At 43.4% G+C, this 27,035-nt stretch overlaps 1 protein-coding gene across 1 annotated transcript in view; it reads right to left on the bottom strand.

Moving 5' to 3' along the window:
- LOC144769171 (extracellular calcium-sensing receptor-like) overlaps positions 1-27,035 on the bottom strand; it is a 143,443-nt gene that overhangs the window by 50,784 nt on the left and 65,624 nt on the right. The window lies entirely within an intron of this gene.

Raw genomic sequence — 27,035 nt, 5'->3', positions numbered from 1 at the left:
TTAATATGGTCATAACATCTATATTTTCGACCTGAGTGAATTTGGTCATCTCTGCTTTAACCTTAGATGCTTGGGAAAGTGAAGAAGGAAGTGTTTGGAAATTTAAGACTAGATCAGATTGCGGGGCAAGTGGCTGGTCAGGGGTATTCAGACTGTCTTGAATTTTTTGAATTTTCTCGATGAAAAAAGTGGATAGTTGCTCGCACCAGTCTATGGAGGACAGGACTGCATTCTTCTCAGCTACCGGGGCAGTAAAGCTTTTAACTATGGAGAAAATGTCTCGACTGTTATTTTTAGCTTTTTGAATTCTAGACGCGTAGAATTCTCCTTTAGTTGTTTTAATCGCTGCGTAGTAACTTTTTTGGGCTGCACGAAATTCCATTTTAGCAGTAGGACAATAGTTCTTTCTCCATACTCGCTCTAGCGCCTTACATCCTGTTTTTAAAATTTGTAATTGTTCGGTATACCAGGGGGAAGTGGGGGTGATCCTATGGTTGTTTTTTCCTTTGCTTTTTGGTAATGACCTAATGGAGGAGTCTATCCAGGATGAGAAGTTGTCTACAGCTTCATCCAGGTTTTGTGCTTTCATTGGGGTGGAATGGGAGAGGGCCTCCATCAGATCCGGAATATTAATTCTTCTAGGGCGTTCCCCAGTCTTGGGTGAGGATAACACACGGGTGTTATTAATGAACCAGGAGAAGTGAACAGGAAAGTGGTCTGACCATGAAATGGGGTAGAGTGGATCAGTAGAGATGTTAAAGTTAGAGTATATCAAATCTAAACAGTGCCCCCCTCCATGAGTAACAGATTGCACCTGTTGAGCCATCTGAGCCAAACTACAGATTTCTTTCAGCTCCTTTACTCCGGGGGCAGAGCTCGTGTCCATATGTAGGTTAAAATCTCCCAGCATTAGGAAGTGTGGGAATCTGAGTGCACGTTGGATGGCGATCTCCTCCAGGGATTTGATAAAATTGCCTAAAGGACCCGGAGGGCGGTAGATCAATAGTCCCCCCAGAGTAAATTGGGGGGATAGTGCTAGGGAGAATTCCATAGCTTCTCCATCCTCAATCCTTCCTGTGCATTCTATCCTCAGAGTCCATTTCTCCTTGTAGATCACGGCTAAGCCTCCTCCCCTGCCTTTATTACGGTCCTGTCTGGTGATCTTAATCCCTCTGGGGACCGCCAGCTCAACTACTGGAGCGCAGCTCTCATTCAACCACGTCTCCGTAATGAATAGGACGTCAAGGTTCTTATCAATGATGAATTCATATACTTCCTTTGATAGGGAACGTGCATTGATAAGAGCAGCCTGAATAGGTGAGTTATTCGCTGTGTTAGGCTGGGGGAAGGAGGGATTAGGGGGACTAAATTTAAAGAAACAATTAGGGCAGGTTCGTGAGGGGGAGTCGGAGACATTCCAGTGGGCGCCATTACATAGAAGGTTGTGATTAAAAGCTCGTAGTTCTTCTGAGTTGTATGTGATAGGGGGAATGGTCCCATGCAGTGTGGAATCAGCAAGGGTCCTGGCCCTGTGCGCTGCCGGGGCGCGGACGGGCGCAGACGGGCTTGCCTTAGGCGCTCCCGCTGCGCTCGTCCGCTGCGCTTCCTGCCTAGGCACATGATAAGACGTGAGAGGGGGCGTGGCCTCAAGGGGGCGTGGTTAGCGAGCACGCCGTCGATGGCGGCCGCTAAACAAACAATTACCGCAGCAGCATTCAGTCGGCTGCGTGGTATGTGGGCAGTGGAATTTCCTCCCAAAAAGAGGTCAGGTAGGCTTTGATATATTAAAATAAATCACAATGCTAGTAAACACACAAATTTTTAAAATCAATCGTAGCGTACAGCCAGGTCGTCCACCTCTTGCAGAGCTCTAGAAGTAAGGAGGAGACTCTGATGTGTAGAGGGATGTTGTTCCATGCTTTAGAGAATGAGCTACATCTTTCTCACCTCTTGTGAATGTGAGAGGGGGTGTGAATGAGTGTGCGGCATAGAATAGGTCTCTGGCAGGATGGTGAAAGTGTATGTGGCTGTTCAGGTATTCTGGTCCCATGTTATGTAACAGTGCTGGGGTCCTGTTGACGGTCAAAGTTGCTGTGATTAAATAGTGATGTTCTTAAAGGAGTATTTTGTACAACTCATTGCAAATGTCTTATGAGTGTGTGATGTTGCTCTAGGCTGCAGGAGGTGTGGAGAAATCTTTGATGATGGGGAAGATTCCATTGCTGCTCTTAGTGCAGACATTGATGCAATCTGCAAGAGCTGTTTCTTGATGCACTGTATCTGCTGTGGTAGCATCTTAGGGCAGATTTGAAGATGTATTTATTTGTGGTGCTGTGAGTTGTACTCCACTAGGGCTTCAGTTGCTTAAAGTACTATTTTGTCAGCCTGATTTGCTCTGGGTATATTGTCTGTGGTCAGACTCTTGCCGTTGGGTTAGCCTTGAAAGGAGGAAGGGTGTTGGTGCATGCTTCCAGCCATTGAGGTTCTTCATGGCTTTCAGCAAGTTGTTTGTGTGCTCAGACTTGGTATGTGTGAAGAACAGTGTGTTACAATTCCCACCAGGCATGAACTTTTGCATAGTCTGGTGAGATGGGGCTATTTTGGATATCTGGGCATAACTTCCCTCGTGACCCATAGCGTCTTTGCTAGATAATCACAACACAATGTTTCGGCACCAAGGACCTGGTTATATAGACCTCAGATTTTTGTCTTGCCAAGCCCCAGTATTTTTCCTGCTTATTTTTTATTGAAGAACTTTGGGAGTACAAAAAAATATTACACAACAAGTGTGCTGTTTGTGGAATAAAGTATTTAATCACTATTGAACGTTTGCATGACATATTTTAAAACTGGAAGTCGTTATGTATGCTAAGGTTATGCCATTGTGAATCACAGATGATTCTTCACCTGAACAATGTTTCTCATACCTTGTGTGAATGATAAAGTATCAGATATTAGAGATCTAGGTTTTCCATTTTCATGTTTGTACCACTGGCCCTCATATTCACATATCTGTGGTAATTGGTGGAGGCAGTGAGAGACAGGAGATTAGATTTGAATGCCAGTAATATCTGTACTGTATAAATTTGAGTAAGTATAAATACGTTATCTTTTGATGGCTAAGGATGACTAAGAACAAACTTTACTGGATTTCAGTTTGTGTGATATCCCGCAAAAAGCACTTTACTAGGTGGTGTGCTTCATTTGATGAAATTACTCATTCCTTGATATTACCGCCACTCATTCATCTAGTCATTTATTCACTCTTTTGCCCATTCATACACTCACCTTTGTTGACTCCTGCTTGGACGAATCCACTCCTACAAAATGACACACATAAGCTTTCAAATCAATAAATAGGCACTTTCACGTTCAAAAAGCCAGACCTGTTGACCTGTTAATTCTTGTTTACTGTTCTCTTCATCTAGCATGTGAATAACAGTCCATACTTTAAGGGAAAAAAGATTGTAAGGCATAAACACATGTTTGCCAAATGCAGTCTTTGGGAGGCAATGCAGGAAATGTTGGCGACATTAACAACGACATAAGTGCAGATGTATTTTGAACAGTAGAAGCTTACAACGGGTATTCACTGGAGAACTGACAAGTAACTTCTAAATCCTCCAGGCCATGGAGAATATACCTTACAACTGGAGCATAATGTAGAAGACATCACAGAGAAAACTACAGTCAAATCCACCCTCAGAAGCTACCACCACCCAATCCAAGACACCAAGCACAGTGCACTGGCAAACTGAATCAAGACCAGCATCAACAACAGCAAGGTGATTTTTGCCATCTTGCAAGATTGCACCTCCCCAAATGCCACCTCAGACAGCATCACTCATTCTCAGGACCTGTGCAACAGGCTCTTAGACCTCTGCAGCAAGATATATATTATACAACAACTTCGACCCTCACCCAGACCCTTCAGACCTTGCTATTTATCTCCCAGTTTCTACTGAGTAAACCACCTTATCAACCTGACCTCTAAACACCCTGCATGAGACAGCTGCCACAGTTAAGACCGTACACTCTATTGCACCTATGGACCCATGCCCCACCACACCATCAACAAATGAGTTTAATCCATCAGCAAAGCACTCACATCTATCCCAAATGCCTCCATAAGCTCACCCAATTCTTGAACACCTGGAAACAGGCCAACCTCCATGGACACATTCACCCTCATCAACTGCAGACCCACCTGCTTTACCCAGCCATAGTCCTAGAGCTACTCATCAACTGACACCTCACCGATCCCCGTAATGCCCCCCGTTCTTAGAACAATCTCTGCTTGGGCCTACATTTTGAACCTTCTGTGAGTGTCCCCTGACCCTGGCCTAGACATTGTCTGGCCCCTCTAGGGTGAGTACTGCTGCCCTATCACTACCTGTGCATCTTTTGAGCACGCCAGCAACCGCAGCTCATTGACATGCCCCTCTGGCCTATCCCTCACCTGTATATAAAAACCTCAACCACCTTTGTAAATATTGTACGCCTGTTGAGCACTGAGCACCTATGTCACACGATCACCCCATTCTGTGTAAACATTGAATTCATGTTGACAGACACCTTTTACTGTGATTATCTATGAATGATTTAATTCTGATAAATAGAAACAATAAAAAGCATCTAGATCTCTGTTTCCAATTCTTCAAGGAAAATTGTCTTACTCTACAGGCGTTTGTGAAAAGGTTGCTAACCAATTTTAATAAGTGCATTCAGAGCATAATGGGAACAGTCCAGCCCAAACTGCCAAGCCAGGCCTACCCTGAATCGGAAACAAGCATCCTGGGACCGGTTTCAGGGTAACGCCCTTCATCAGCTTGAATCCAGTGGCAAAGTGAGCAAGGGACCATTGTATGGGTATACCCTGCCAGCTTAGGGCAAACAAAGCAAACACAAAGTGATCATGGACGGAGCGCTGAAACATTTCAGACTCTCACCCACAGTCATAGATCTAGTTTGAATCCATCATTGTTCTTTAGCTCAGTTTGCCACCTCAGTTCAGACCCAGCTATATGCAAATCAGTCTTGACCCTGTGCCTCATGGGAACAGTCCAGCTCGATCTGCCGAGCCAGGTCTTCCCTGACCTGGAAACAAGCAGCCGGGAACTGCTTTCATAGTAACACCCCTCATCAGCCAGGCTAGCTTTAATACAGTGGCAAAGTGAGCATGGTACCCACGTCTGGGCATACCCTACCAACTTAAGGTGAACAAAGCAAACACAAGGAGATGATGGACGGAGCGCTGAAACTTTTTAGAAACTCACCCCCTTGATACAGATTGGGGTTGAATCCATCATTGTTCTTTAGCTCAGTTTGCCACCTCAGTTCAGACCCAGCTATATGCAAGTCAGTATTTACCCTGTACCTCATGGGAACAGTCCAGCCCGAACTGCCAAGCCACATCTTCCCTGAACCATAAACAAGCATCCTGGGATCAGTTTCGGGGCAGCACCCATCATTAGTCAGGCTAGCTTGAATCCAGTGGCAAAGTGAGCAAGGGACTCATGTCTGGGCATACCCTGCCAACCTAGGGCAAACTGAGGCTGTTCCCATGAGGCACTGGGTAAAGACTGTTTGCATATGGCCTCGTCTAAACTGGGGTGGCATGGTGAGAACAAGAATGATGGATTTAACCCAGATCTCTTGACTGGAGGTGAATGTTTTGATTTGTTCTGCATTCCGCCCATCAATTGTATCTTTTGCTTTCTCGCTCTAAGTGCGCCGGGTATGCCCAGACGTGGCTCCCAGGCTCACTGTGCCACTGGATTCAAGCAATCCGGGTTGATGAGGGTGAAACCCCATACCCGGTCCTTAAATGCTTGTTTCCAGTCCAGGGAGGACCTGGCTTGGCAGTTCGGGCTGGACTGTTCCTATGAGGCACAGGGTCAAAACGGAATTGCTAATGGCCAGGTCTAAACTGGGGAGGCATGGTGAGCAAAAGAATGATGGATTTAACACAGATCTCTTGACTGCAGGTGAATGTTTTGATTTGTTCTGAATTCCATCCATCAATTGTGTGTTTTTTGCTTTCTCGACGTAACTGTGTTGAGTATGCCCAGACGTGGCTCCCGGGCTCACTGTGCCAGTGGATTCAGGCTATCCTGGCTAATGAGGAGTAAAACCCCGAAACCGGTCCTAGTATGCTTTCTTCCAGTCCAGGGAGGACCTGACTTGGCAGTTCAGGCTGGACTGTTCCAATGAGGCACAGGGTCAAGACTGGTTTGCACATGGCCAGGTCTAAACTGGGGTGGCATGGTGAGCAAAATAATGATGGATTTAACAGAGGTCTCTTGACTGTGGGTGAATGTTTTGATTTGTTCTGCATTCTGTCCATCAATTGTGTGTCGTTTATGTTCCACCTAATGACATTTTACAGTTGGGGCTCTTGTGGGCTTGTATTGTTTTATTTGAGTCCTGGTTTGCAAATGTAAAGAGAAGGGCCTACACAGTTTACTGCTGCCCGTTTTCTGCTTCTAGAAGCTCAAGTCCTTGAACTGCAGAATCAGTCAATCACTTAGTGCCACTGGAGGCATTTTGTTCTTGAATATTGTTTCTTTATAATTCGGTAGCTCTTTTTCTGTGATGTTGAATTATTATTAAAAAATATTTTTTCAGGACTTTCAATCAGTTGAGGTTTTACTGGTATTCCACCTAAGCTATCTCTACCTAGTTCCTCATAGGATTTTTCTATAATTCTGGCAATTTCAGCTGGTTGGTCTGCTATATCTGTCTCCTTTAGCCTCTGGCGGATTGCCACGTTTGCTGCTTCTCCCTTTATGTTGGCTAATAATATAGCCGAGACCTGCTTGAAGTCTTTTAGTAATTTCATACCAAGAGTTAAAGCGGGCTCTGGACCATATTCGTCCTGAATTTGTTTTAGCACCTCTGGTATTACCGAAATAGATGGAACACCGTGCGTTTTTGTGTAGATGGAAGCAAAGACTGTACCCCAAGTGTCACAGTCCTCGATGTGTGGTGCGATTCCCATTGGAAGACAGATAGTCAGAATCCTGTGTTTTTCTAACGGGGTGGTGTCTGGAAACACAGCCTCTATTTGGGTGATTTTTTGTGCTAACCAGAATGGTATTTGTTCCCGTTTAGCTGGTACTTTACCTAGGCAGGATTGTATGTTCTGTGGTGTAATTTTATTTGTGTTCCCCTGATGAGGGGTCAGCTGTGGAATTTTAATTGCTGGTTGAATTGTTGAAGTCCGCATCACATATTGGACTAATTTGTCTATGTAATTTTATTAATTGTTTTCGCTGTGTTAAAAGCCCTGCTGCAGACATCCCATTGATGTCTGGATGTGGTGTGTATCCGGCTAGGACCGGCCACGTTGCTCCTGGTCTTCCTAAAGGACCGAGCCTGGTGATGTGATTATTGTGTTTTAGGGCGCCATTAAATAAGAGCAAATGCTCTTGAAATTTAAGTGGTACTTCCACCTCCTCGAAAGGAGTGTACTCTCCAGGAGGTTCCTCTACTTTGTAATAGTGGAAGTACTTTGTTACAGCATTTGCTGCTGGAAAATGTATCCATGAATAGTATACCTCTGTCTGCCGATATTCATGTGCCTCAATTACGAATATGACTGTACCACCTCTAGGTGTCAGTCCATTTTCTATAAGTTTTAAAGTTATAGATTTCCTTTTAATGACCGGGATGAGTATTATATCCGGGTCTGCTTCTTGTAGTGCAGTATCAGCTGCTGCTATTTCAGCTGCTGATCTAACTGCCTCTCTTTCTCCTTCACTGTCTGACATTGTACTGTCCAGAAGGTTATTTTGTTTGTTTGCAGATCAGGTTTCTTATGGAAACAAAGATTAGATGCACAATGTTTTGGAACGGTTTATCCTTCAACGTTGACTAAACCAAGTACCATACATAGGAGTTTCCTCCTGCGAGGTTTGGCGGATATTACCTTTCGCCCACTCCAGACGTCTTTGGAGTATTTATGGGAAAAGGGGTATGAGTGAGAAAGCACGACTGAGTTACTCTAACTGTCTTACGTTAATTTTATTGCCCTTCCAAACGCGTTGGGCGCCATGTAGTGTAGTTCCTATTATCCCAATAGGCTCTGCGCATTGGAATAATACTGTTGCAGGGTTTCTGTACTCACACAGAACTGTGCACAGAGGAGTGGAACCTCGGCAAATTAGGGTGTCCCAAAACTTACCTTAGCAACCAACTCACCCCTTACCGAGCTAGCTACAGTGTCTCATTGGACATATCAAACACCCAATGTTTAGACAAACCAGAACATGAACTTACAGTACCTCAGGGTACGTGGGACTCATGAACACTCTTTCGTTATATTATCATTACAAACCAGAACATGGAGTAAAGAAGACACATGTGCATTTGAAATGTTTATTTACTAATGCCGTCTTCTCAGGCGCAGTATCTTTGATAATACAAGTATACTTATTATCAGTAGCAAAATTATCAGCATAGTTACTAAGACATAAAAAGCGAATGGTGACAGCATGTTAACATGCTGTAATGAATAAGAGTTAACAACACTTATATCTCACCCTCCCTAACACATATATTATATTATTATCTAAGAAGGTCTCTTTGGGTTGTTTTAGGGCGGGCCCATACCTTAGTGTCCTAGCATGAAGGAATCACATCAGCATACACCAGCTCTCTCTGCATGTGCACCGCATCAAGTGTGTTAACAATTCTCGTGCAAAGCAATATCAATCCCGCCTCAAGCCCAAGTTGGCAAAGGCTGCACTTGTGTTATGACTATGAAGGCGTGGAGATCAGACCTCATAACAATTCCATATCGTGTTGCTCCTGAAACTTCAGCACTCTCCGTGCAGACATGGTTTATTAAACAAAACTGATATCAGAGCAATAACATATTATTCTCACATACACCACGGCAAACCACTAGGTTGAAAGCTAAGTCAACAATTAAGGGTCGTGTGCAGAAGTTGCAAGAAAGGAAAAATGGCGTTTAAATCCGAAATGTACCTATGCTAACTTAACACGATATAAGGATATATAGGAGCTATACAACACCCCCCCATGATCCGAGAACGGACTAAATAAGGTAACAGAAGTGCCATCACATGAGAGCAGAATCCATGTATAAACGAGCATGAATAAAAATTCAATTATAAAAATTAATGCCAAAAAATAGCCCACAAATATAATGTGGCTCAAGCCAATAGGCAAGCAAAAAATAAAATGTCTTGACCAAAAGTCAATAAAATCAAGGAAATGCTATCAATCAGCATGTCAATTTGAGGCAGTGTCTATGATAAGACTGTATATGAAAAGTAAGCTGCAACAGCCTCCAGGAGGAAGTCACTGTCCTCATCCGAAAACAGTTCAGCCATCCAATTTAAAAGATGAAAGGAACATACGTGATCTTCCAGCACCGCATCCTCTATAACCATCAGAGGACAGCTCGGTGGGTTGTCAAGAAAACTCCGTTCCAAGAAATTTTGCGCTGCCGACAACACATCCCAGGGACCCATTAGTCCATGTGCCACCGCCAAGGCCATAATCCTTTCGTCAGAACAAACCAACTCGTGAGCAATGATAGGACTCATCAGTTGATCAAAATCGACGTCAGAAGATATTGGTCCGCAGAGACACAAATCAATGGCCCAAAGGAAATCACAGGTCAGGCAGTGAAATACAGGCTGGACACAGGTGAAATAGGAGAACCGAAAAGATAATCCAAACGCCGTGCTTAGAGTCGCCAACGGCAGTGTGCCATAATAATCAAGCATGCGGTTGCGAAACCGCGTCAGTAGTAACTGTGCGTGGTCTTGCACAGGAAGGGCATCCATATTTAAAAAGGCAGAAAACCACCAATGCGCCAGCCGCTAATGCAAGCAAAAACGGGAACCCTCCAAACAAGGATGAAAAAATAGAATGGAAGAAAGCAGGGATGACTCCAAAAATCTTCTCAAAGGAAGTCACGAGACCACCGCTAACAACTTTAAAAAAATGTGCTAGGCCCGTTGTGGAGGATGCGTTAAAGATAGAACGGACCATGGCTCCGAAATGCAAAGGCAAATCAGTGTTTAAAAGAGCCTGAACCTCCGTACGGGTGTTAGCAATGTGAAGCACGAAAGTTTCACGGGCCGAGCTCAAGGCCACCTCTTTCTGGGACAATAGAGCTCTTATTCTAGCCATGCCGCTGAATTCTGCTCCCAAGGTCGGTATCTGTGGCCAAATGGAAGACTCCCTATGTTCACGTGTGGGAGGATAAAGAACATTTCTGCAGCAAATAACTCGCTCACTAACCGTTACTATGAAAGCTATACCTTTAATTAAACCACAACAGTTTTCATTATTGAGCATTAAATAACTACCATTCTCTAACAATTTAAACGTGGGGATGATAGCAGGAACTGGCGTGCCCTGTAAAACGCAAGCCATATTCGGTCGGTCCTTGTTACATGAACCGTGTAACTGTATGTGTCTGCACATTAAAGAATGATCTGGCGTCTCAGTACACTCATCCCCTGTTAGATAAACCTCTTGTTCATCCTTGAAACATCTGTATGTGTATGGGAGTGACCAGACCTCATGAAGAAAACCGCTACCTAAGGGTTCAAAACGACCTATTGGCACATATTTCATACAATTTGAAAACTTATATAAAGCAAAAGGCAGTGTTATTAAACCGTGGATAAGCCACGTAGCAGCAGTGGTCTCTGCCACAGAAAAAGGTAAAGATTCCAATCTTTCAATATGGAGCATAGAAAAGGAAGCATCACGCATTGAAAGCAAGCGTTGTTTGTCTGTCAAATTAAACGGTGCAAATAAAGAGGAAACGTTCATGTATCCCCAGGGAACTTTACCCATTTTTAGAGTCTGTAGTGTCCATGCAAACTGCATGATTGAACGTAATTGATTTTGACCATGGTATAATACAGACACTTCATCATGCACAATATCAACAACAGACGACACAATATTATCTAATGTGTAAATTCTAGAGGAAAGCACGTTAATGCTATTGTCAACCACTGCAAGCACTTTCTCAAGATTTGCCTGATCAATAGCCCTAAGGCGTGAAGCAGCCTCAATCTGTGAGAGTTTCCAAATTTCATTGTAAACACCATATAACCACCTTTTCGACCTGCCACTAGCTGGGCCCTTAATGAAATCATTCAAATCCACGTCTGCATTCAGTTTGGAAAGGTGATACTTAACCGCAGGTAAAGTTGAATGTTTCAGCCAAGCTTGACACAACTTGCCAACAGAGTAAGAGGTGACAGTATGACTCAAATCAAAACGGGGATCAGATCTAACAGTCTTAAACCCGTCAGTTATATTTAAAAATCTTTTTTGACAAGAATCAGCACTACGGTGCCAAAGCAGCCAACCCTTGGGAGTCATACTGGAAATGTTAAAGGAGGAATTCAGAAGCAGAGCCTGTACATCTCTAATGGACAATTTAGTAAAATTACTCCAATTCTCATATTCCTCCAACTCCGGGAAAGACGGGGTGTTTAACCTTTTAGATGTAGCCAATCCAAAGCACGTGGTCTGGGAAATGGTTTCATTTAAAAACCACATATGATTTGGGATGAGACATGCACGGTGCAAAGCCTCAGTGCCTTGTACCTGCCAGGCCCTTGAGCCCCAAACTGATTTAAGGTCTATGGTATCCTTCCATAACTCATACCCTCCAGTAACTAATTGATCCAGGAAGGCCTTTGAATATAACAATTTTGTATTTGTAAGTCGAACCTTGGACAGTGGCTGTTTGTGAAATTTAAAATAAAAGGACTCCGGATTGGACTGATTAAAGTCAGTGAAATAAGTATACTTTTTAAGAAACGTTTCTGAACTCCCTTGTGTTGGTGCTGGGCAATGTTCCCACTGAGTAAAATTAACCGCATCCCTTCGGGAAGATGTCTTGTGTAAGAAGTGATTGCCATAATGTTGGTAACAGAACAATTCACCATAATTAGCAGATTCTAAATATAAATCCTCAGCATCAAAAGCAGCATAATATTTCAAATCAGAAAACAAACTTTCCACAGCATTAACATCCCAATCATCAGAACGAATGTTTTGTTTCACCACATCCCCCATATTAACTCTTAGTACATTAGGGACATTAACGACTTCCGTTGGACCATGAATCTGAAAACGAACTGCATCCCACGCGATTCCATCCAGAACAGGCCACGCTGTGATGTTAACCAAAGTCAAGTCTCTTTTTAATCTGTGTGTAGAATGTGAAGAGGAAAGTGGGGCCAAAGTTCCATTCAAATGAGTAATGCAAGTTCTCTCCTCGACATAGTGTCCATTCACAATCCGAAAAAAATAAAACACAAAACCAATTGACATAAAAAGGTAAACTGAAAAAAGGACCAGCCAAATGTATATCCAAGGAGGTATCAAAAAATGTTTTTTAAACAGGCTAGCATATAATGCAATTTTAGAGGGTTTTTTCGAGGCAAGGGAAGCAGAGTCAAATGAAAATCTGGATTCCGTGGCTAAACGAGCTTGCAGGTCAGGCATGGACAAATCAGTGGGGTATGTATAGTCTGTCTCATCAAGGTTAGTTCCTGGTAAAGTAGTCAATAATGGAGTGGAAACAGCAGGTAAATCGATGGCCACCTCAGGTTCATTATTAGAAGCAGTGGGCATAATTGAATTTCTCACAATGGAAGGACAGGAAACAGCCGGTGTCATGCTAAGAAGAATCGGCCATTCTGTGTATCTTGACATTGTCAATAGAAATAAACCTGTTTTCCTTACGACCTGGAAGTGGTGGTAAAATGACTGTTCTTGTGCCTTTCACTCCAAGCACTGGGACCGGAGCTCGATAGGAGGGACCAAACTCTTTCTTGTTGTCGATCTTCTCTCGAACCAGTTCTCCAACTTGGGGTAGCCAGCCAACTACCGGGATCTGCAACGCATCATCCGATGTGGAGGGCAAATGTTCCTTTGCAAGAGTGTCTCTCGTCTTTTGTAGATTCTGTAAAACATTGCAATGTTCATCTGCGTCAAAGGAAGTGGCGCGAACCACCGAGTCTAGACCGTCAAGGTCAGGGACGAACATCTTGATGCCAAAGAGCATTTCGTATGGGGTCCGCCCACCCAGAGACCTTCTAGGGAGATTATTAAGAGCACGCTGCACGCCATAGAGGTGAGCCAGCCAATTTCTGCCAGTGCCTATAACTCGGGCTGTCAAAGATTGCTTTAAATCACGGTTCATTCGTTCAACTACACTATTACCCTCGGGTCTGTAGGGTGACGAAAACTTGACTTGGACCCCCATCGAAGTCATGGCATCCTTATACGCCTTAGAGGCGAAAGCCGGACCCTGATCCGAATGGAAGGTACCACAGGCAAAAATCCCTATAAAGATACGCAAATCTCTGATGACAGTCCGGGAATCAGCGCTGCGATGTGGCCATAACCACACAAAGCGTGTGCATGAGTCAACTGCTACTAAGATGTATTTATACGCAGTATCAGATGAAAATGGACCGCAGTGATCTAAATAAACACAGCCTAGTGGTTTATTAGAAATGTACAACTGAGTCTGAGGCGGACGCGTAGCAGTTGAAGGTTTAATCTGCTGGCATATGTCACAAAGAAGGACATAATCACGCGTCTGTTTGTACAGTCCCCGCCACCAGAAACGTTGTTGTAGTTGCGTTACAGTGGCTGAGACGCCCGCATGCGCAGACGCCACACCTTCATGAGCCGCTGTAATCAAGTCTGTTCTGCGATCAGAGTTGGGAATCAGCCGTTCCCCAACATCAGGTATTGTCACAAAAGGAACCTTTTCGGGACTTAAGTGGTATTTATACTTCGAAGGGAATCCCGAAGGATGTTTACTTCCCTTCTCAGAGGCAGCAATCGCTGCCAAGATGTCGCTATCAATCTTGGTTTTCGACCTAGTAACTGCTGCAACTAAGTATGTAGATACTGCTGATTTCGCTGCTTCATCAGCAAGCGAGTTGCCAACAGCGTGAACTCCCACGCGCTGATGACCGAGAGTATGAATCACATAAACGAGTGGCAACATAGCCTTAAGCTCTGCCACTCGAACCCAGATCATTTTATGTTTTATTGTGCTACCCTTGGAATCATGAAAATCATTTTGAATCCAAAAGAACAAGTTTTCATTGTAAGACTGGACACAGTAGTAAGAATCACTTACAATTAGAGTAGTAACACTTGGATCTGCGTACTCCAAAGCTAGTAAGAGAGCACGAAGCTCTGCCAATTGTGCGGTGCAATCGCCCAGGGGCAACGTGTGTACCTCCCTGGAAATGAACTCATCATTCAACATAGCACCGACCACAATGGCGCATGCGGAAACGTAGGCATGTTTAGAGCCATGCGCAACCTGCGCCGACCCATCAGTGTAAATGATGCAATGGAAGTCCTCCAAAGGTCGCATCGCCAGAGGAGCAGGATGAACGAATTCATACTGCAAGTACTCCTGCGACCGTAAGGAAGCGTCAAAAATAAACATGACATCCGAGGATGACAATGACGCAGCCCACTGAATCCACCGAGGGTGCAAAGCTTTTGAATTTGGTACACTCGCTTTCGTGACTGCCTCCAAATGAGGACAGGGTGTTACCACTAGCATGCGTTTCCCCTGTGACAGAGCTCGTTCCTTTAGAATAGCCATCTGTACAGCAGTTAAAACCTTTTCTATGGTGGGAAACCGCATCTCAGCCGAGGTGTACAAGTGTGACTTGTAAGCAATAGGTACTGTGTCACCTTCATTAAAAGTGAGGTAAGTGAAACCCACCGTCCCAGGAATTATTCTTATGACCAGGTTGGTGTGGTTATCACGAGTCAGTAAATATTTAGAAGCGTGCAGATCAGCCTGCAAGGATTGCAAAATGGCTGAATGCTCAGGCAGCCAGCATGATTTTGAGAAAGTTGGTTGTATCAAAGCATACAAAGGCTTGATACGCTGGGCATATTCCGGAATGTAAGTTCTGCCGAAATTCAAAAAGCCCAGTAAGGATTGTAATTTTTTCAGAGTTGTTGGTGCGCGCAATTGTGCGCACTTCTCCAAGAAGTGAGGAGCCAAACCTCTACCTTCATTGTTGAGCTCATAGCCCAAAAACAACACTGTGTGTTCAGCAATGTGCGATTTTGCAAAGTTGAATTTGTAACCCATGTCTGCGAAGTTGCAAACAAGAGAATTTACTCGACACAGATGCTCCCAAATATCGTCGTCTGTGAGATATATGTCATCCACATACGAAAAAGCATCAGGGTCGAGTGCCTCCAGAATAGAGACAATTCGAGCGGTAAATACACCAGGACTATTCTTGTAGCCCATTGGAAGACGCCGGAATTGCTTTTGGACTCCAGCGCTTGTAAAACTGGTCCATTGGGAGCTAAAGCTGTCCAATCTGTGGGCATAAAAACCATTGGATATGTCAAGCGTTGTCTTGAAACGCTTACGCACGAGACTATCCACTAGGGCAGAGCCGTGGGTATTCTGTACTGCACAGTTACGGCAATGCGAGTTTAAATGCCGGTAATCCAAAACCAAACGATATGATCCGTCAGGTTTATTCACAGTAAAAAGGGGATTATTCATCGGTGACACACACGTTTCAATAACTCCCTGATATTCCAATTGTTCAAGGATTTCCGCGACGGAAGATTTTGCTTCACGCCGAATGGGATATTGAGGTTGAGGCTGCGGCTGAGACCGCAACGGAATTTCGTGGCAAGGCGACAATTTATCCCAACCACATTGGTTACGGTACAGAGCCGGCGCGAGAGCCCGAGCCCACTCTTCTGCAAAATGCTGCGCATGCTCTTTCGAGACAGTGTTCGCGAAACTGGGTAGGATTACCTCCTCCCCTCGCGGCGCCGCGAGCACAAAAGGTGGGGGCCAGTCAGCCTCCGAAAGTAAAATATCATATGTAGAAGACAGATTCTCCCAAAATACACCTTTAACGGTACGCTGTATGTCACCTTCAATTAACAGGACAATTTCATATAGTCTTTCAGGGGGAGCAAGTCTCGTATCCGCTGTTTCTATCACAACGTAGACATCAGTCGCTGTCACCCTCAGTAGTGGACGCAGCGCCTCTCTGACTATGGTTATCTCCGCCGCGCTGTCCAGCAAGGTCAGAGCCCACGTCAGATTCCGAAGCCGCGTTCTCACTATCTGTGGCATATCGATGCGCTGTTAAGGCTGCGACTTTCTTTTTCGCAAACTGCGGACGCCTAGGCGTAGAATCCTCCTGCTTCACTGCGCCGTCCGTCTGGCGGGACTGGCCACGTCCTTGTTGGCCACCACGTCCACGTCCACCCCCTCCTCCTCCACCGGTCTTCGGGGCCGATGTGTCCTGAAAGGAACGAGGAGAGCGTTGATCAGAACCCTGAAAACGATCAGGCGATTTAATCATCGCGCGGTCGCGCAAATCATAAACTTTTTCGGGTGGCGCAGGAGCTTGTATTGCAGGAAAAGTTCCCTGAGTCTGCGTTGTCTGCTTCCCCTGTGTCTGTTTTTTAGGCCAATTTTGTTTCTTGGACTTGGGCTGGGCATCTGTCACTGCAGATTGTCCCTGTGGTTGTTTTTTCTCCTTCACTGGAAAATATTTCAGACCCCTACTTGTGCGGCCAATCGTTTTATAAGCGGCCACCACAATTTTTGCTAACTGGCGGGGTTTGTCGGCATCGGGCAGAGCAGCCAAAGCATTCGACACCTGAAAGTTAACTGCATCTCCTTTAACATTGGAGAGAATGAGATCACTTACAATCTCAAAAGAACCACACAGGCGCATACCCAATTCAACCGCTGCCTCTGGACCGTGATCATTCTGAACACGTCTAACGATTTCAGGCAGGGCAGTCATAGACGGGGTGCCGAAACACCTTGTATAAACTGCCGCAAATGTTTTTCCCCAGCTGTCACAGTCAGCAAGTTCAGGAGTAATATCCTTCGGTAGAGTAATCGTTAACATTCTATGTTTATCAGCAGGAGTAGAATTCGGAAAAACCGCCTCCAGTTGATCAAACTTCTCTGCTAGCCAGAATGGGAAGTCATCGTTGTCAACAGGACGCGCACCAAAAACCGAATTTACCATCACTGGATTGAGACGCATACCGCCTCGTTCCATGGGAGCGGCCGCACCCCCCTGGGGACCACCAGGAAGATGTCGACCGATGTATTGCACTAAAGCACGAATCACGGAAATGGAAACTACATGCAGCCTGCGAATTTCAGCCAGGGTGCAAGCCCCGTGATTCGGGTGCGGGGTAAAGCCACCCAACGCAGGCCAATTAGTACCTGGAATTGAGAGTGGGCCTAACCTCGCAGGGGACATAGAGTGGGGGAGGGCGCCATCAAACCAAACTCGATGCTGCCAATGATCAATAGGTATTTCCAATGCCCTGTACGGCGTATATTCAGCTGGGACATCTGAGGCGGTGTAGGAGTGGAACAAACCAGAATTAGCGTCCACAGCCGGAAACGTAACCCAAGAGTAAAACAACTCGTAAGGAAACGCCGGATCTGCACATACCACGAAAATCACAGCCATCCCATCTACTGGGACCTGGTACGTCTGAAGATGGTTGCGTACCGCTACGCGACTATGCTGCGCAATAGCCACCGCTGCCGCCTTTACAGAACTGGAAACAAGAAAAAACAAAGAATACTTTGTAGCACAACTGGGTAGTAATCCAAAGAAACCGTTTAGGTAAGAATCAAGCTTGAATAAAGACCTATTCCAAGAAATAGGTAGGTTTCACCAACACCCCGTTTTCCGGAAACGTACGTGAAGGGGTTAAGGCATGAACGATAAACTACTCGAGTGTCATGATATAAGACCACCGAAAACGTTGGGCGCCATGTTGCAGGGTTTCTGTACTCACACAGAACTGTGCACAGAGGAGTGGAACCTCGGCAAATTAGGGTGTCCCAAAACTTACCTTAGCAACCAACTCACCCCTTACCGAGCTAGCTACAGTGTCTCATTGGACATATCAAACACCCAATGTTTAGACAAACCAGAACATGAACTTACAGTACCTCAGGGTACGTGGGACTCATGAACACTCTTTCGTTATATTATCATTACAAACCAGAACATGGAGTAAAGAAGACACATGTGCATTTGAAATGTTTATTTACTAATGCCGTCTTCTCAGGCGCAGTATCTTTGATAATACAAGTATACTTATTATCAGTAGCAAAATTATCAGCATAGTTACTAAGACATAAAAAGCGAATGGTGACAGCATGTTAACATGCTGTAATGAATAAGAGTTAACAACACTTATATCTCACCCTCCCTAACACATATATTATATTATTATCTAAGAAGGTCTCTTTGGGTTGTTTTAGGGCGGGCCCATACCTTAGTGTCCTAGCATGAAGGAATCACATCAGCATACACCAGCTCTCTCTGCATGTGCACCGCATCAAGTGTGTTAACAATTCTCGTGCAAAGCAATATCAATCCCGCCTCAAGCCCAAGTTGGCAAAGGCTGCACTTGTGTTATGACTATGAAGGCGTGGAGATCAGACCTCATAACAATTCCATATCGTGTTGCTCCTGAAACTTCAGCACTCTCCGTGCAGACATGGTTTATTAAACAAAACTGATATCAGAGCAATAACATATTATTCTCACATACACCACGGCAAACCACTAGGTTGAAAGCTAAGTCAACAATTAAGGGTCGTGTGCAGAAGTTGCAAGAAAGGAAAAATGGCGTTTAAATCCGAAATGTACCTATGCTAACTTAACACGATATAAGGATATATAGGAGCTATACAACAATACCTTCAATAGTATAGGCCTAGACCAGACGTTAACTAGGTCTACTACTGTCGATATTAGACTTAAAGTTTTGGGTTTGCCAGCTAGCTCAGAGTTCACTAGAAACTTTCTCGAATAGGCAAGGAGGAGTTGAACCTCCCTGGATAGACAAGAAGGGATTTAGTTTCTGACAACCATAGAACATGACAACTTTGCTCTCCCCTAATCAAGAGTGTATCTCGAGAGTCGTGTGAAAACAAAAGGCAAGTTATTTTACTCAGTCAGTACGTGCATTCTTAGTCTCATCAGATTGTAGAGAAAAGGAAGAGACGGGCGTGTTCAATAAAAGATGTTATTTATTGATCAGTCTCTTTTCTCATACAAGAGAAATGGATCGATATTATTGCAATACTTATGGTTAAGTAAAGTGCATACATTAAGAGCAGAAGTATAAAATAATACTGTAAAAACATTGATATGGTTTCTAAGCCATATGAAGGTTTAAAATGAATAAAATATATTACATACACATATACATTTGACTAATCGTACTCAACTGGTGTTTCTAGCTACGCCTACCCCGTGTACCTGACCTAAGCCTAATACGTGGGCGGGAATAGAAAGTTACAGTTTAAGTTAAGTTTGTTTTTGCCAAGTGTCTGACTAAAGAATTCTCTTCGAGGGGTTATTCAGTTCTGTACCTGGAATCTAGGATGGATGAGGGATGGTATCTCTCGTCTCTGGTCTCGATATTCCAGGCTGCCTGCGAGGGCTACCCGGAAGCGCCGGAGCTGGATTTCTCGGCAGGAGAAATGGGCAGCTGCTCGTTCTCAGCACGTCAAGAAGGCGGGGCTGCGCCAGCGGTGTCTGCTCTGCTCTGGGCTTCGGCAAGTCTGGCTGCTCCGTCCTCGTCACCACCGCGTGTGTTTGCATAGGGCAATAGCGGTAATATTTATACCTTTAAGGTGCCGAGATTGACGTAAGGATGGACATAGATACGTCAATAAGGATGTCATACGACCAGGTCGTTAGCACATTCTTTTGCTGAAGTTCTCGGTGAAATCAAAACAATGGCCGCAGGGTTTTTTCCCAGGTTGTCATAGGTTTGATTTGTTTTGAGAACTCCGTATGCCTTATCAGGGGCTGGAGGAATATCGCTTGTCTAATTAGATGGCAAGCGTTATGACCTAATCAGATAACACGTTCCTGTGCCGTAGTGTGGCTTTATCAGATAACGGTTCCTGCATCATGGGGGTTTTTCTGCCTCATGGGATGGCTGCTAGTTAACTTGTTTGTTTGCTAACCAGAATAGGGTCAGGAATAGGGGGATCGATACAGAACCTATAGGAATACATCACACCCACTCCACGCTAACTATGGACATATTTACTAATCTATGCATAGTAAAACATACTATAGAGTATTGTGTATACCTTACCACCCCAAAATACATAAATGCATTTTGAAATTATCAAATATACGGAAAAAAGGCAGTCATATGTATAGTATGCACTCAAGCTGTAGGAAAATGCTAAAGTAAGCACGCATTTGTATACATTATTGCTATTTTGTATATGAAAATTTACACATGAAATGGCTCTTAATACAGAAAAAAGGTTCGAGACCATTTCATCACAGAATAAAATATTGATGAACATACCAGCGGGCAGCTAATGTCTATAAGCTGTCTAAAATTAGAAATTTTAGTTCTCTAAGAATAGTTCTTACTTTAAGCAGAAGATAGTGTCCCGAAAAATATGAAAAAATATTTTGGGGCTGCTGAAAAAATTGCTGTCCGTGAACTGGAGGGAAAATTGTTCATGGTATTTTGCTTTTCTAGTTGAAGGCCAAATTCAGGGAACGCCGTGTACGAGCTTGCTCAAAAGTCTCTATTTCTGCTCTGGTGAGAACATCATATCATTTAGACTCTCGAAAAAGTTGTCAACAGCTTCCTGGGAGAGTTCCACTAACTCGGAAATAGGTGTAACCATGCATTCGTGCGCATGATTGTCTCCATTGACATTTTGATTTGGATTGCTGACAGAAGGTCGTACCTGATCGATGCTGCTTTCATCTTGAACTTCACTACCCCTTAATCGTAGTAGTGAAGCTTCCACGAATGCCGTCATCAGGATTGGGAGCCGTTGAGGGCAGCACAAAGCATGAGCCTTTGTAGGACTCAACAATGTTTCTGCATCCATTGGCGCATCCGATTGTAGCGTCAGACAGGTGTCTAACACGCATTCTTCTCCGCATAGCAGGCACCTTAATACAGGTAAAACACATCGTTGCCACATTGGTCGAAATGATAGAAACCAAGTCATGTTCAGGTCTCTAAGCTGGGGTAGTCCCAGGATTTTTGATATCCGGTCCCGGTATCCAATGGCTAGGATTGTTTCTTCCCTTGTCGCAGGTGTTTTGTCTGTGACATGGTTTGCCATAACGAAATATAAGGACTAAGAATAGGATTCCTGCAATTAGTCCCAAAATGAGGGGAAGTCCGCCAAAAATCGAATGGACGAAATCTTGAAAAATACCCAGTATGGCTTTGAATGGTGTTAATGCCATCGAAAATACTGTCTTAAATACTTTTGAGACTCCACTGGTATCAGAAATATTTAAGATTTCATTCAGGATTTCTGCGAAATGTATGGGGGAATTAGTCGATAACAATGAATGTATCTCTGCAGTCGTCCTTGCGACTAGGAGATCATACGTTTCTTTTGATGACGTGAGCTTTGTCGGCGTCTGAAGAAGCACTGTTTTCATTCTGCTTAAAGTATCTATTCGAATAGAAGTAATTTTCAAGTTGGGCCATGCCCTTGCCTCCCTGTCTGGAAAGGAGCTGGGGAACAATAAGCGTCCACAGCACTTGACCTTCGCAGTCGTAGTTACGAGATAAGGAGTCCCGGGCATAAGACTACAGCATCTGCGGTCCACAATTAGAACGTAACTCCCATTATAGAGTCTTTGAAAGAATGGTTCTATCTCTGTTGCAGGTGTGCCTAGCTGGTGACATGAAAGGTTATTTGAGTTCCCTTCACAGGCTCCATGCAAACTAATTCCGTTTCACAGAAGTGTACCGCTTAGTGACATTGCACAATTATTGCCACTAAGAAACACTTTCTGTCCTTTATTACTGACACATGCATGTGAATAGGGCAGGTTCCATGTTGTTTTAATGTACCCTTTTCCCAATTTCTCGTACATGCCAGCCTGTATATATTTTTGGCAGTATTGAAACCTGAAGGTTGAGATTGGAATATTAATTATCCCATGTATTATCCATTCACTGACAGGTCGTTCTGACATTGTCACTGGTAATCTTTCGAGTTTCTCAATGCTCAGGATTGTATAATCAGCACCCTTCTGGGCCATACTGATTTGTTTATCAGTAAGGTTAAAGATATTGAAAAGTGACGTTGTGTTGATTATACGCCAAGGCACATAGCCTGAACGCAGATTTTGTAACGTCCAGCCAAGCTGTACAATAGAACGCAATTGGGACTGACCGTGTTGTAACAACAGTAAGTCTTGCGATATTATGTCGATTGCTGAAGACACAATGCTGTCCAGTGAAAAAATTCTGGAGGACAGAGTCATTAACCCATTGTCCACTACAGAAAGTGATTTTTCCAAATTAATACGGTCAATTTCCCGTATTCTTTCTGCTGTCTCAATTTGAGTAACCTTCCAGGCCTCATTGTATGCTGCATATAGAGAGGCTGCTATGAAACGTTTCTGACGCTGTTTGCGCGGTCCCATAATGAAATCACGCAAGTCAGCACCATCAGTAAGTAAAGTTAGGTGTTGCTTAATTTCTGCCAGTGTGGAAGTTTGTAGCCACTGAAGGCATAATTTGCCCACACTGTAGGTGGTTATTATTCCTGGGTGTTGTCTTTGGGAATATCTAGGGTCTGGCCTGGTCATTTTGAACCCCTGTGTTTTGTTCAGGAATCTGTCTTGACAGTTATTAGTATCTGTGGGCCAAATCAACCACTGTTTCCAATCAGGATGTGTTCTGTTTTGGTTTAATACATAATTTACGTCTATCTCTTCATCTGTAGAGCTATTGCTGTTCATTGTTGGTTTTGGAATAGACGGTTTGTTTAAGTCTTTGATTTTGGCTAAGCCAAGACAGGTAGTTTGTTGAACAGTGTCATTTAAAAATATAATTTGTTCTGGGATCATGCAGGCTCTAAACAAAGATTCTATACCCTGTACTTGCCATTCTTTTGTGCCCCAAACACTCTTCAATTCAACATTTTTGTCCCAATAATCAAAACCAAAAGTATTCATTTGTTCAAAGAATGAGTCTGAATATATCAATTTCGTGTTTGTTATCATGGTCTTTGTCCCTGTCTTATTTGACAATTTGAAATAAAATGTTTCAGCATTACTTATGTTAAAACCTGAAAAGTATGAATATTTGTTGTAAACGGTTCTTGAGCCTTCTTTTGGAGGGGTTGCACAATGTTCCCATTGATTATAATTTAAAACATTTCTAGGTTGTGCAGATTTATGTAAAAAATGGTTACCATAGTGGTTGTAGCAATACATACTATCATAATTTGTAGAACCCTGCAAATAATCATGTTTGGTAAATTTAGCAGACATTACTAAGTCAGACATCATGTTATTTATACTTTCGAAGTCCCAATCATCAGCAAATGAGCTTGGTTTTACAAAGTCACTCAATGAGATCTTAATTTGGTGTGGATATTTCAGGATTTCAACCGGACCATAGATTTCGTAGTCAGTGTTGTCCCATGCTACCCCACCCGGTATAGGATTGGCTGTGAAGTTGACTGAAGAAAGTTCTCTTTTCTCGACGTGTGAAGATGTGTGTGGTTTGAGGATCAAGTTGATTTTCTGACTTGCTGTGTCCATTTTAGCATATTTTCCCTCAATGAAGCGTCCCAATGTTAGTATCATGATGAGCCAAAGTATGAGGATAAATGCACCAAAACCCACCCAAAATTCAATCCATGGAGAAATCAGATATGTTTCTTTCAGTTGTTTCAAAAGTACTTTAACTTTATCTTTAAAGGTTTTTGTTGATGGCTGTGTTTTTGATTCAGTGAAGCCTTCAGAGGAATCATCGAAGTTTATGAAGTAGCCGGATGCAGTTCTGTCAATTGTTCCAATAGCTTCAGGATTACTGTTTCTTGCATAGTCGTTTGTTACTTAATTATAGGTTGGTGTGTCTCTGCTAAATGTTTTTATTTGGGTGTTCAGAGGTCTAAGTTCCATTGCATTGTTGCATAGTCCTTGTCGTTCTTCTGTAGGCGTTTTGAATGTGATTAGCCTCTTTGTTAGGACCTCTGTACTGGTAGCAAACCTTGGTGTTCTGCTACTTATGGGGAGTCCACTTGGCCTACTATTCGTTATCGGCCACATGTTTGTGGTTTTACCAGGTCGATGGATACAACTCGGTTCTCCTTTTTACCAGCAAGTAGCGGTAGTACAACTGATCTTGTCCCGTTGACAGACAAGACAGGAACTGCTTTTCTGTAAGAAGACCCAAATTCCTTCTTTACCGCGATCTTTTCTCTGACTAGATCCCCGACTTTTGGAATCCAGACAGGTCTTGCTGGGACAGGTGGTGGTTCTTCAGTGGTTGTTGGCTGTTGTTTCAACTTTATGTTGCTCAGGTCTTTTCTTGTTTCATTCAAGTCCTGCAAAATAGCCAAACGGTCTTTGATATCAAAGCTTTTTTCCTTCACCACTGAAGTTTGACTGTCAAGGTCAGAGATTAACATCCTAGTTCCAAATAATAATTCGTACGGACTGAATCCCTTCAGAGAATTTCTTGGCAAGTTATTTAGACTACGTTGGACACTTATTAGATGTTTGACCCACCCAGCTCCCGAACCTAATATCCTTTCCGTTATAGATTGCTTTATGCCTTGGTTTTTTCTTTACACCATCCCGTATCCCTCAGGAAGGAAGTGAGAAGATTCCCGCTGTGCTATGCTCATTTGGCCATGTTTCCCCTCAGGCTGGAGGGCTAGAGTGAAAACAATGGTCAAACGTAGCATGCTCTTAGCGTATATGCCATTTAGACTCGCAAATCTTTGTATAACAGTCCAGACGTCAGCCGAGTGCTGGTGATCTACATTAAAAGTGGAAACTAGCCTGTATATGTTAATCGCAAGCCTTTATTTTTACTGTTGATTTTTTTCTGGAGTGAAACGACACGGTATTACACCGTTTCTCTCACCACTGCGATTCCTGTTGCAGTTTGGGCAGTTTTTTACAAACATGGTATGATGCAGGCTCATGCCTGGCCACCAGTACCTTGATTGTAATTCTTCCAGAGAATCTTTTAGTTTGAGGTGTCTGAGACCCTCGCCCATATGTGCGTCTGCGATTAACAAGTTTCTCCTGTCCATGTTTGGAATCACTCTATCCCCCACTCCAGGGATTCGAGCAAAAGGGACGGAGTTTGCATCGATTATGTATGTATAATTGAGTGGATAGTTGATGGGTAGCGCTGAGCAGTCACCTTTTGATGACGTTTTCACTGCAAGCACTGTTTCACCGTCAATATACTTCACTGTACGCTTTTTTCGAACTACGGAAGCCGATTTAGTTGCTACCGCTGTGGCTGTCTCAGCCAATGAATTCCCTGCAACGTGAACGCCATCACGCTGATGACTCAGTGAGTGTGTCACGTGAGTCTTTGGTAGTTCTTTTTGTAAAAGAGCTATTTGTTCCCAAAGCAGTTTTTGCTTTATTGTTGCACCTGTGTCATCTTTGTAACCGTTTTGAATCCATGTCTGCAAATCGTTGTTATATGATTTGACGCAGTAATATGAATCGGACACTATAAGTGTCGGGAATTCGTGATCCGCATTATCTAGCGCCATTTTTAATGCTATTATTTCAGTTTGTTGTTCTGAATTGGTTTCTACTGAGTGTGTTTTTGTTAATAGAGGTTTTAGTTTACCTCCGCGCCACACTTCTTTTGTAATCTCACATGTGGGGTTGTATGCTTGTTCTCCCCAAACGGAGGGTTGAGCCTGTCCGTCTGTATAGATTACACAAGCGTATTGTCGTAAGGGCAGAATGTCGATTGGCAGAGGGAATGTTCTTTCATATTCTAGATTTTTTAATTCCTCTAGTTCTGGATCAAAGTAGTAGTATACTTTGTCCGTTGTGATTGAATTCACCCATTGTATCCATTCCGGATTCAATGTTGTTGTTGGTAAATTACATGGTGTTGTTAACGCCTCAAAGGCTGATTCTGCTGTTCTGACCGTGATGTGTCTACCGTCCGCTTGATCTTTTTCTCTAGCTATTGCGGTTTGAACTGCATGAATAATGTTGTCTTTAATGTTGAATTTCTTTTCAGCTTCTGTGTACAAGTGTGATTTGAATGCAATTGGTACCTTTTCTCCCTCATTAGAGGTCAGGTATGTGAATCCGCATCTCCCTGGGATGACTCGAATCACAAGATTGCGTGTGTTATCACGTGTTTCTAATTTTGTTTTAATTAACATGTCTGTTTGTAAGGATCTCAGAATTTCTGTGTGTATTTGAGTCCAATTGGTTCTTTTAAAATCTGGTTTTATTAGATCATAAAGGGGTTTCACCCTTTCTGCGTAATTTGCAATGTATGTTCTTCCGAAATTTAGGAAGCCTAGAATTGACTGTAGGTTTTTTAGTGTTCTAGGAGCTTGGAGTACGGCACATTTCTCTAGAAAATTGTCAGCCAGGCTTTTGCCTTCACTTGATAATTCATATCCTAAGAACAGGACTGTCAGATGGGCAATTCTGGATTTTTTAAAGTTGAATTTGTAACCCTCTGCTGCGAACCCAAGTATTATGGTGTTCACTCTCTTCAAGTGAGTCTCCAAGTCATCATCTGTTAAGTATATGTCGTCGACATAAGATAATGCTTCGTCATCATATGTTTGTAGTAATTCTGTTACTCTTGCTGAGAATACCCCCGGGCTGTTCTTGTACCCCTGGGCTAACCGACAGAATTGTTTTTGAGTGCCATTTATTGAGAATGCAGACAAATATCTGCTCTCTGGTGCTATGTTTTGACAAAAGAATCCATTAGAGATGTCTAATGTTGTTTTGTATTTTTTGCGCACTATGTTATTCATTAGTGCAGCACTGTGCGAGTTTTGCACTGCAAAAGTTTTGCAACATGAGTTAAGGTGTCGGTAATCCAAAACTAGACGATAAGAATTGTCTGGTTTGGAGACCGGAAACAAAGGGTTGTTCATTTGTGAGGTGCAAGTTTCAATCACCCCCTGGTATTCT

Source organism: Lissotriton helveticus, chromosome 7, assembly GCF_964261635.1.
Source record: "Lissotriton helveticus chromosome 7, aLisHel1.1, whole genome shotgun sequence".
NCBI lineage: Eukaryota > Metazoa > Chordata > Amphibia > Caudata > Salamandridae > Lissotriton > Lissotriton helveticus.
This window is presented reverse-complemented; position numbering and strand designations above follow the sequence as displayed.